The sequence below is a fragment of the Cupressus sempervirens genome, chromosome 8, assembly GCF_028749045.1.
Source record: "Cupressus sempervirens isolate cs-2001-9-10 chromosome 8, ASM2874904v1, whole genome shotgun sequence".
Classification (NCBI taxonomy): Eukaryota; Viridiplantae; Streptophyta; class Pinopsida; order Cupressales; family Cupressaceae; genus Cupressus; species Cupressus sempervirens.
This window is the reverse complement of record NC_143125.1, coordinates 645,257,724-645,269,918: the sequence shown is the minus strand read 5'-3', so window position 1 is coordinate 645,269,918 and position 12,195 is coordinate 645,257,724. Positions and strand designations below refer to the sequence as shown.

The window sequence follows — 12,195 nt, the reverse complement described above, 5'->3', positions numbered from 1 at the left end:
GCCTATGAGAGGATGGATAAAAGCCTATAATCCTCTTACTCTTTAGGAGGAAATGAAGAAGGCTAGGAGCATGGAGTTTGTAGCACCAAAGAGCAAGAACTTTCATAAGGAAAACCCTTCAACAAGAAATGATACTCCTCAACAATTAGAAAAGAAAAAGAAATCAGCACCTATGATGGATGAGGAGACATTAGAAGATTTGAGGAAGAGAAACTTATGCTATTGGTGCAAGGAGCCTCATAACAAGGATCATGGTTGCCCTTTGAGGCCTAAGGGCAAGGAAAATTGTTTCATGTGGGCATACTTTGAGGACTCGAATTCTGATGAATTTGATTAGTAGGTTGATTCAAAACTTTATTAGGGTGAGAAGACTTCTACTCCCATGGCATTTATTACCAATTTTTAGGATGAGATTACATTCAGGTTTAGAGGGATAGTTGATGGACAATGTTGCATTGCTATGCTTGATACTGGTGCGACACATAACTTTATTAAGGGAGATTTTGTAGGTTAGTGTAGAGTTCAAGTTGAGGATTTTGATGGATTCAAAGTTTGAGTAGTAGATGGAAATACTCTCACATGCACCATAAAGGTTGCTAATCTAACCTTGAGATTGAACAACTATGAGTTACATTCAAATTTTTATGTGATCAACATGGGAGAGATGGACATAGTTTTGGGAATAAAGTGGTTCCAAGACTTGGGAGTATTTACCCTCGATGTACCTATGATGGAAATGCCTTTTGAGGTTGATGGTAGGAGGCATGTATTCAGGGGTATTATGGATGGAGGCTTGCATTCTATTAGAGGGTTGGATAGTAAGAGAAAGAAGAAAGTGATTCAGGACAAACTTGAGATGATTCTCAATCCATTGTTCAAAGTGGAAGCCACTTGGTCATATGATAATCCACTCTATGGCTTGGATGATGATAGCTCCCTTGATTCCAATCTTGAGATGAGCATTGTTGATAGTACTTGTGATCCTACCAGTGCATCAAGATTGCAAATGGGGCTCACAAAGGAGATTTTAGAGGCGTACATGGTGAGGAATGCTCACGACTTCATTTTTTATTCTCATGTACATGACCTATTCTTCATGCACAATTCAAGAGTGCATGTGCTAAATAGTTGGGATGATATTTTAGCTTGTATGAAGTTAGGAGACAAGTCTCTTGGCTTGTTTCTACTTGAGGCTTATACTTCTACAACACTTGATGATAACATTGAGTTGGTACAATAGTTTCAGTTTGAACAAATGTTGTAGAGATTGTTTGGTGATGACAAGGATATTATGCAGTTCTTCTTGTGGGATCCAGGTGGTGAATTGCTTGAGGACAAGCAATTTTAGGAGGGGTAGACTGTAATGTCCCCGTCTAGTTAACAATGACATTAGTAGGATTAGCCTATTAATGACTCTTGTAGGCTAAAAAGGTATGGTGAGAGAGTCATCTGGTAGTCATTCAATGATTACTTGGCTTAGTTTTTGGTTGGAGTAAGGTTTTCCATCATATATCATTATTGTTTCTATTTATGGAAACCTTATTTTATAATTTGATGTTGAGATGCACTTTATTAATAATATAATATTTTAATATTTTATAAACTAAAAAAGTTTAAAAATATTGAAATCTTCTAGAAGTCAACAAAAAAGATAATATTATTTTATTGAGGCTGATCTCTGGAGGAAAAAAAAACATAAATAGACCTTGAGGTCTCACTATTGAGGTAGGAAGATTTGATATTGATGATTTATGATTTCTTCTTGAGTATTTGTGAAGCCAAGTGGTCTGTAGATAATCAACTTGTCTTTGGGAATGAAAACTCCCAATGATAGCAATTTTGAGGGTGTGAAATGTCACCTAAATTATTGTAGATTGGAGGTGATATTTCAGTCACTTCATTAGGGAAAAAATTTGTGGCCTAAGGCCAAATTTTGAAGACTACAAATATAGGAGTTGGTTGGTATTGAAGAGTAGGGTTTGTGGCATCAAATATTTGAAGGATAAGGATAGATCTTCATTGGGAAAATCTAAAGCTAAGTCTGAAGTAAAATAGGGACACCATTGGAGGAACATTTTCATTCATTCTATCTCATATCTAGATTGATTTCTCTTGGAGATGGGTATGCCTCATTTCTAGGGCTATGTTGATCATGTTAGAAGATATTGGAGGCTTGGAGGTATGGCAGATTATTTTATATTAATTTTTATGTTAGAACAGGGGTGGCTGCTTCAAACTTTTGCATTGGGCTTTTGAGGGCATCATACTTGGCGATATTGATTGCATTTTCATTGAAGACTGAAAGTGACTTCAAGAACCAGGCGCCATCAAGCTACAATCCCAAATACCTATTCCTAAGTGGATGATTTTCTAATACAAGGAGGGACAAATTTTTTATAACCTCAAAGCAAGCTGGGCACACTAAAGATAGGGTCGATTTCATGTTTTGGAAGCATCAAAAATCAAATAAGAATTTTAGTGAGTCCGTAGTCCTTCTAGTAGCTTGGGCACATCATTTTGGACGTGTTTGGCAACCTCATTTTGAAGAATCAAATATTTTAAGGAGGCTGCAACATAACTAGGTTTCCTTTGTTCATTCATGCATATTATGTGTTATTTAGATGCTACAATTGTAGGTGGCAATCTATATCAGACTAAGCATTCATTCATATGTATGATACTAGAGTCTTGGCTTTTGATATTTTCATTTTATTGGAAGAGGAGAATTAGTAGTTGTTAAAAATAATAGTTTTATATTCAAATCTTGTGTTTGTAAGCAAAGTGTTTGTAAAGATGTCTTTGTTGTAGATGTATCATATTCTCTTAGTAGTTTATCTAAATGCAATAAAAGGTGAAGGAAAGCATAATATTTCATTAAGGAGCTTGCATAGTAATTGTAGAAGTGTTTGAAACAATCTTAGTAATCATTTCTATCAAGCAACTTTAAATGGAAATGCTATATCAGCAAGCCACAAGGTTGCACATGAACTATTTGACAAAATTACAGGTAGCAAATAAGGGTAATTCATGATCAATTTTGAGCAAGGCTCATTACATTGTGACAAAAGCCATGATGTGTATTATAGTGGTGGAGTTATTAATTTTCTATTGGAAATTAATTATGCAATTATGAATACAAATTAACATCTTCAATTGCAATTTGATGTGTATCCTTTTTTTGAATATTTCATAGCATGTTGAGCATCATGGTGAAGGAGTGGAGGACATTTGAAGTGTTTAAAATGTTGACGTGGTGGTGGATCAAAATGTTAATGTACATGATGTGGAATTTTTAGGTAAGAAAAATCATGTTATGTTGTACTAGTACTTAATTACAGACTTGTAATAGATAAAAAAACAAAAAGAGTATGTCAATTTATCCCATTTACTTGTTCATGCAATAGAGCCCCTTTTAGTGTAGCAACCTCCTACTCCTCCAAAGAGAAGGAGCCATCATAATTTGACATTACATTTTCCAAAAGAGGAGGAGAATGAGGAAGGTATGTATGCTCCTATGAGTGCTTTTCTTAAGAGAGCTTAGAAAAACAGAAAGAAGAAATGATGTTTTAAAAATGCTTTTTAATAAACCTTGTTGGATAATGAAAGAATTTTATTTCAATTATTTATCTATGAATTATGTGTATTAATAATAATTTTTTATTTTATGTTAACAAATATTGTTATGTGTTAATGAAGTCCTAGTTAGTTTTGTGATTAATGAATTTTATATCATATTAATGAATGTTATGTGATTGTTTTGATTGAATGTTATAGTTCATAAACAGATGAATGAATGAATGAAGTATGTAGTTAGATGATAATGGGTAATTTAGATTGATGTTAGAGGGAGGGGGGTGGGGCCAAATGAGCTTCTACCTTCACATGGTTAGCCTTGTTAAGTAGAGAATATTATAGTATTCTTGAAACCATGTGAAGCCCAAACTAACATACCAAGGAATTGCAAAACCCAAATCCATCTACCTCTCATCTTCTCATCCCAATAAGTCACCATTTCCACCACTTTTATTTGAAAGGGTCTAAAACCTAATCAATTCATCATCTACATATCCTAAAATCATAATACTCCAAAAGAAAATAATGATGTGCTTGAATAATGTACACTATTTCTTTCACACACTTTATTTGGATGCCAATTGCTTGCATCACCAAGTTGAGGTAGTGTAACTTTTAAGCTACCCAAAATATGTGCTTATATCTCACCTTAATTGATGCAGAGTCTATAGCCTTAATCCACCAAAATCTTCTTAAGTTCCTAGTAGCACCCAACCCACTGCAAGATGACAAGCAAGGTTACCATCCTTACCCAATGTTGACCACTGTCTCTCCAAGTAGACTCCACTTCTTTAAGGTCTTACCCCTTTCTAGGGCTATTAGAAAACTTGGGTCAAATTAAGGCTTTAGGGAAAATAACCCTCAACTAGGCCAAATATGGGAAATACCATAGAAGATAAATACCATAGAAAATGATAAAAGTAGAGATGCCTCGAGTAATAGGAGAACACCAAGATAGGTTGCTACCAAGACAAAACTAGAGAAAAAGAGTTGCTTGAGAGTAGTTGTAGGTAGAAGAAAAAAAAAATAGGAGACAAGAAGAACCCCAAGAAATCATAGTTCAGAAGTTCTCCAGTCACCATGCAAGGCAATTGAGATAGATAAATAGTGCAATTGGAGGAAGTGGACACCTGTAAAGGGGCAGTTATAGTTAGTTACTAGTGTGGAGGGATTTTCTTGTTGGAAATCTGATTAAAGAGCTCATTGTTGAAGATCAAAGAGGGAGATTTTTATTTTCAATCATTATTTTTTCATTAATGTAAAACCTACTACTTGTAGGGATGAAATTTTCTTACAAGATCCAAGTACTATCACTTAGTTGATTGATGAAGAGGATTTGATCAATAAGATGTAACAAGAGTACCTAAGGGAAAGGTTGAGTTATGATGTTGTAATGAAGTTCAAGGATCAGTTAAGACAATGGTTAAATGATGTATTGATAACATACTCAAAGATATAGAGGTTGGTCACACTTAGGTACATTGGAGGAATAAGTTGTAATAGGGTTGATTGCAAGGCTCAAACTAAGTTCATTAGTGGGTGTCAAGTGAGCTAGTTGAAGCCAAGAAAATTCTCAATTGGAGAGAAGCGACAGGAAATTCTAGTGTATGATGAGTGATCTTCAAGTACGAAGCATCAAGAAAAACATAGTATGTACCGAGCACCGATATTTCAATAGTGCTCAGCTACTACATTATTTTAAATAATGAAGATTTGCCAAATCTAAGCTGACTTAATGGTTACCTTGAATTTTGTGAACCAGATATAGGATATGGATGATGAACTGGTGGCACAGAATTCTATGTAAACTATTTTTGGGTGAATTCAAAACGATTATTCAAGAAGTTTCTAGAGGAAACAAAACATGGTTTACATATAATGAATCCTACCTAATCCATATGAATTGAAATTAAGGAATGGAACAATTGGGTGGGAGAGGAACTCCAAGATTTCTATTTAAGGAGTCATAGACCAAGAAGCAAATGTTGCTGATGTTGTTCCTACTGAAGTGCCAAATTGTGAAGTGGATAGAAGGGTGTCAAGGAGAAGGAAGAGCACAGAGGCTTTGCTTCTACAAGTGGTCATGAAGATATGATTGCACTAGTACATTGAGCATGGAGACTCAAGGAGACTAAAATTGAAAGGAGAGAGAGCTATCAGTGTTGTAGAGACTGTAAGCTAGGCAATGGTATGGGCTAAAGAAGTGATCTGAGATCTACAAGTTAAGTTGTATGTTGTAATCAGGTCAAAGATTTTCTAATACTCTCTAGAAATTATATTAGACATGGAAATCTTATGGACTTAGGTTGGCCTAGTAGCCATTTGTAAATCCTTTAATAGGGTGGCATTCTAAGTGAATGTTCTAAAGTCCTCTAACTAGGCCCACTTCTAATAGGGTGGATAAATCCTCTAACAAGGTCACATTTAATAGTGTGTTGTATGCCTTTAATAGGGTAGGCCTTTTATAGAGTATCACTTCAGAGGAGTAAGAATTAAGTAGCATGTTACTAGTGGTTTTTCCCAAATAGGACATTTGGACTTTGAATAATTGATTCACACTCCCCAACCCCCTTGCTTGATTATTCTAAAGAATTTCTAACAATTGGTATCAGAGCCATCTACTAATTTAATTTCAAAGTACTAGAAATAGGGAAATCTAGATGTCCAAGAGAGAAGTTCCCAATATCAACAAAGACAACTTTTTTGCATGGCAAAGTCTAATGAAATTGCACCTTGGATCAATAGGTGACTATGCACAAACCTCAATTGGAACAAAACATGTAAATCTAGTAGGACCTCTTACTACAAATGATTTGAGCAAAAGGAAGGATCACAATCAAGAAATTTTGGAGATTGCCTCTACACTCAATTATGCAAAATATGATGACATCAAAGATTGTGACACTACATTCAAGATGTGGAAAGCCTTATCAGATATCTATGGAGGAGATCAAAGTGTCCAAAAAGAAAAGAGAGAAAGCCTAAGAGGAAAGTTTGATGACATGAAAATGGAAGAGGGTGAGAATGTTATTCAATATGCTACTAGAATTAAAGAAGTGGTAAGTGCAATAAGAAGTCTAGGTGGTCAATTGGAAGAAGAAATAGTCATCAAAAAATACTTAAGACCTCTACTCCCTATTTATGCTATTAGAGTTTCAGCCATCTAAGAGCTAAGGTGTGTACAAGGAAACACACTAACCTTTGAAGGAATAGTGGGAAGATTTATTGCATTTGAATTGTCCAATTTTGATAACTACAGACCTAAGAACCTTGAATCTTCTTTCAAGGCCAAGATCATGATAAAAGACACTAAGGAGGAGACATCAAGCAAGAAGAGAAGAAAGGGAAAACATGCATCTAGTGATAGTAGCACAAATGAGGAAGATGTAGAATAGTTGGAAGCACTACTGGCTAGGAGATTCCATAGAGGAAAAGGAAAATTCAAAGGTAAGCTCCCTATCATATGTTTCATTTGCAATGAAGTAGGTCATATTGCTGTTAGATGTACACAGAAGAACTACAAAGAAGGAAACAATTATATAAACAAGAGAGAAGATGATAGCAAGGACTACAAGGAAAAAGGAAAAAGATGCTACATTGTTGAAAAAGATTATGATGAGAATGATGATGTAGTCTATGTGGCCATGAAGGATATGAAGGATGAATTGGATAAAGATGAAGATGAAGCAACAACATCAATTAACTATGTGAACAAGAATGACAAGTGGAACATAGACATTGGATGCTCACATCACATGACAGGAGATAAAAGTAAGTCCATTACCTTTACTCAATAGGATGGAAATAGTGTTAGATTTGGTAATGATGCTCCATGTGAAATCAAAAGAAAAGGCTCAAACTTACAGAGAAAATTTCATGTGATAATGCATACTATGTTGAAGGATTGAACTACAACTTGTCGAGTGTATCACAGTTAGGCAATGTAGGTTGCAAAGTAGAATTTGGAAACAAAACTACCAAAATCTATGACACTGATGGAAATCTGATAGGAAAAGGTGAACAAACTAGGAGTAATCTATTTTATCTAGATATTGATGATGCAACTTGTCTTTTTGTTAGACTTGATGATGTGTGGTTGTGGCATAAAATATTGTGTCATGTCAACTTTGACAATTTGATTAGCATCAACAAGAAGACTAAAGTCAGAGGGTTACCAAAATTGAAGAAACTTAAAAAAGCAATGTGTAAACAATGTCAATTAGGGAAGATGACTAATTCTAGTTTCAAAAGCAAAGCATACACTTCCAAAGAAGTACTAGAGTTAGTCCATATAGACTTATGTGGACCAATAGAAGTGCAATGCTACCTAGGAGACAAATACATAATGCTATTTGTAGATGATTATTCAAGAATGATGACTGCTATGTTCTTGAAGAAAAAATCTGATGCATTTCAAATATTTAAGTGGTCTTTGGCTAGAGTTGAGAAGGTAATAGGAAAGAATCTAAAATGCCAGGTTCGATAGAGGAGGTGATTTTACATCAAAGGAGTTCAAAATATTTTTCAATGACAAAGGCATTAAAAGGAAAACATTAGCACCAAGGACTCCACCACAAAATGGTATTGCTAAAACAAGGAATAGGTCAGTAATTGACAATGCTAGAACCTTGATGAACGAGAAAAATATTGCACTACAGCAGTGGAGAGAAGTTGTAAGCACTGCAATCTAAGAACTTAAAGTTCAAGTCAAGAAAGGTACAAATGCAACACCTTTTGAACTATGCTATGTTAACTCACCCAATGTTAAACATTTCAAAGTATTTGGTTGTAAATTCTATATTCTTAGAGATAATACAAATGGAAAGTTTGATGCAAAGAGTGATGAAGACATATTCCTTGGATACTCCACTAGAAGTAAGGCATATAAGTGTTTGAACATTAACACTAACAAGAATGTGGAGAGTGAAAATGTAAACTTTGATGAGCATGCAAAAGTTCAAGTTGATGAGTCTAAGAAATTAGAGGATTATAGATCCTTTGTATACTTCTATGAAGGAATGACTATTGAAGAAAATGCTGCAAATCAAGTTGGAAATTGGCAACAAATTTTAGTATCAGCTGAGTCATAGCCAGTGAATGTCGAGCTGCATTTAGAAGCTGAGCTGTAAAATGTAGAAAATGCACATTTTGATTCTAAAAATAGTACAAATGAGAGAAATTATGAAGTACCAAATGAAGAAGAACAAAATGACTCTAAAGTAGAAGTATCAAACATGGAAAGGACAGAAGGAAGGTTAGCCAAGTATGTGAGAAGACATCACCCTGCTAATCAAATCATTGGTGACAAGGATGCTAGACCAATGACACAAAAAAGACTAAGGAATGAATCATGTTTGCTAAGCAAGTTTGAGCCCAAAATAGTGAAGGATGTACTACAAGATGATGACTGGTATAAAGCTATGGAAGAGGAGATAGATCAAATTCAGAGGAATAAAACATGAACCTTAGTTCCTAGACCAATTGATAAGAATGTAATTGGTACCAAATAGGTGTTTAGGAACAAACTTGATGAGAATGGTGAGATAAAAAGAAACAAAGCCAAATTAGTTTGCAAAGTCTATGCACAAGAATAAGGACTGGATTATGGGGAAACATTTGCCCCTATTGCAAGAATAGAAGGAGTAAGAACATTACTTGTATATGCTGCTTACAAAGGTTTCAAAGCCTACCAAATGGATGTCAAGTCTACTTTTCTAAATGGAATACTAGAAGAGGAAGTCTACATTGAGAAACTAGAGGGATTTTTAGATAACAAGAACAAGGATATGGTTTGCAAGCTAGACAAAGCACTTTATGTGTTGAAGTAAGAACCTAGAGCATGGTATGAGAGACTAGACAAATATCTTGTAAAGATAGGATTTGAGAGAACAAATGTAAAAAACAACTTATACATCAAAGTTGAAAAAAGTAAAGACATTTTGGTATCAAAAATCTTTGTTGATGATATAATATTTGGAGGAAAAGATGTTTTATTCAAATATTTTGTTGATCATATGAAGCATGAATTTGAAATGTCAATGTTTGGAGAAACCAAGTTCTTTGTTGGATTACAAGTACATCAATTGAAGCATGGCATATTTTTGAATCAATCCAAATACATCAAGGAGATACTCAAAACATTTGGATTAGAAGATTCAAAATCAGTCAGCACGCCAATGGAAATAGGACATAAGCTATTCAATAATAATGAGTTTGTTGAAGTGAATTAGACATTGTATAGATCAATGATTGAAAAGCTGCAATATATTATACATAGTAGACTAGACATTGCGTTAGCTATTGGAATAATGGCAAGGTTTTCTACAAATCCAAGAGAGAATCACTTAATGGTAGTAAAGACAATACTAAGGTATCTAAAAGGAATTGATGATTTTGTTTTGTATTACAAGAGGAGTGAAAAGTTTGAGCGAAAAGCCTACACTGATGCATATTGGGGAGGTAACATTGATGACAGAAAAAGTACTAGTGGAAGAGTACTTTTCTTGGGAAGAAGATTGATTACATAGACTAGCAAAATGCAAAGTTGCACCTCACAGTCCATAGCAGAAGTTGAATATGTTGCACCTACCATAAATTGCACCAATATTGTATGTATCAAACATTTTTTGCAAGGTATGAAGGAAGAAGTAAATGAGCCTATGATATTTTATTGTGATAATACAAGTTATATTAACATATCAAAGAACCCTATAATGCATACTAAAACCAAGCACATTGCAATCAAGTATCACTATGTAAGAGAATTGGTGGAAGACAAACACGTGAAGATGGAATATGTTAGCTCAAAGTAACATATTGCTAACATCTTCAAAAAAGCACTACTGAAAGATTTTTTGAGTATCTTAGAGGTAAGTTAGGGATGATACCCCTAACCAAGGCTACTTGAAGAAAAAACAAGAATGCCCTACATCAAATGAGCTAATTGTTGAAGATTTTACACATTGATGTTGAGGATATCTACTTTAGGATTCATGCCTAAAGTAATTGAAGTGTTAAAGTTCCAAATTATTCATAAGCAAGGTGACAAAGGGAGAAATTGAATGAACCTACAAAAGCTACACTTGCATATTAATATGCTAATTGTCTTTGGCATTTTTGTCAAAGAGGGAGAAGTAGACAATTGATCACAACATGTGATCAAAAGTATGAGGGATAAGTGTCAAGGTAATGTAAAAACTAATCAAAATAAGATAAGGGGAGAAGTAGATAGAAATGATCAATAGTTGATAGAAAAGAAGAAGAACTTGATCAAAATAGTAGAAGATGAGCAATACAAAGGGAGAGAAACAAAGAACAAGGTTACAGTAGCTAAGAGGGAGAACCATAAATGAAGTAATTAGGATAATGTGAAAACTGATGATGATGGTAACACAAATTTCTTTTTGGCATTTGACTTACTATTCTAACCTAGTTAGCTTGTGGTTGAATAGTTTAGTCTAATGGTTGATTAGCTTGGTTTTCCATCAATTCCAAAGAGAGAGATTGTTGGAAATCTGATTAAAAAGCTCATTGTTGAAGATCAAAAAGGGAGATTATTGTTTTCAATCATTTTTTTCTCATTGATGTCAAACTTGCTACTTATAGGAATGACATTTGTTTATAAGATCCAAGTACTATCACTTAGTTTATTGATGAAGAGGATTTGATTAACAAGATGTAACAAGAGTACCTATAAGGGAAAGGTTGAGTTATGATGTTGTAATGAAGTGCAAGGATTAATTAAGACAATGGTTAAAGGATGTACTAATAACATACTCAAAGATATAGAGGTTGGTCACACTTAGAAATATTGGAGGAATAGGTTGTAACAAGGTTGATTGCAATGCTTAAACTAAGTTCATTAGTGGGTTTTGAGAAAGCTAGTTGAAGTCGCAAAAATTCTTAGTTAGATTTGAGCAACAAAAAATTATAGTTTGTGCCGATTGATCTTCAGGTGTCGAGCATCAAGAAAAATATAGTATGTGTCGAGCACCAGTATTTCAATAGTGTCGAGCTTCTATATTATTTTAAATAACAAAGATTCACCAAATCTAAGTCCACTTAGTGGTTACCTTGAATTTTATGAACCAGATGTAGGATAAGGATGATGAGATGGTGCGACAAAATTCTATGTAAACCATTTTTGGGCCTAGTTAAAAGGATTATTCAAGAAGTTTCTAGAGGAAACAAAGTATGGGTTAGATACAATGAATCCTACCTAATCCATACAAATTGAAATTAAACAATGGAGGAATCAAGTGGGAGAGGAACTCCAAGACTTCTATTTAAGGAGTTGCAGACCAAGAAGCAAATATCGCTGATGCTATTGTTGCTGAAGTGCCAAATTGAGAATTGGATAGAAGGGTGTCAAGGAGAAGACATCTAGGAGAAGGAAGAGCATAGAGGCTCTACTTCTACAAGTGATCATGAAGAGATGATTACTCTAGTACATTGAGCATGGAGACTCAAGGAGACTAAGCTTGAAAGGAGGGCAAGCTATCAGTGTTGCAAGGACTGTAAGCATGAAAATGTAACTATTTATACATTGTCGATTGTAGAAATTATTGTGGTTGATGCTATCTTTGCAAATAGAATTTTCAATCACTATGACCATCCTCATAT

The 12,195-nt window shown here is 34.4% G+C and overlaps 1 pseudogene; it reads left to right on the top strand.

The window, feature by feature from the left end:
* Window positions 1–655: 655 nt before the first annotated feature.
* The window catches only part of LOC149544078 (uncharacterized), a 30,537-nt pseudogene continuing 18,997 nt past the window's right edge, over window positions 656–12,195 (top strand).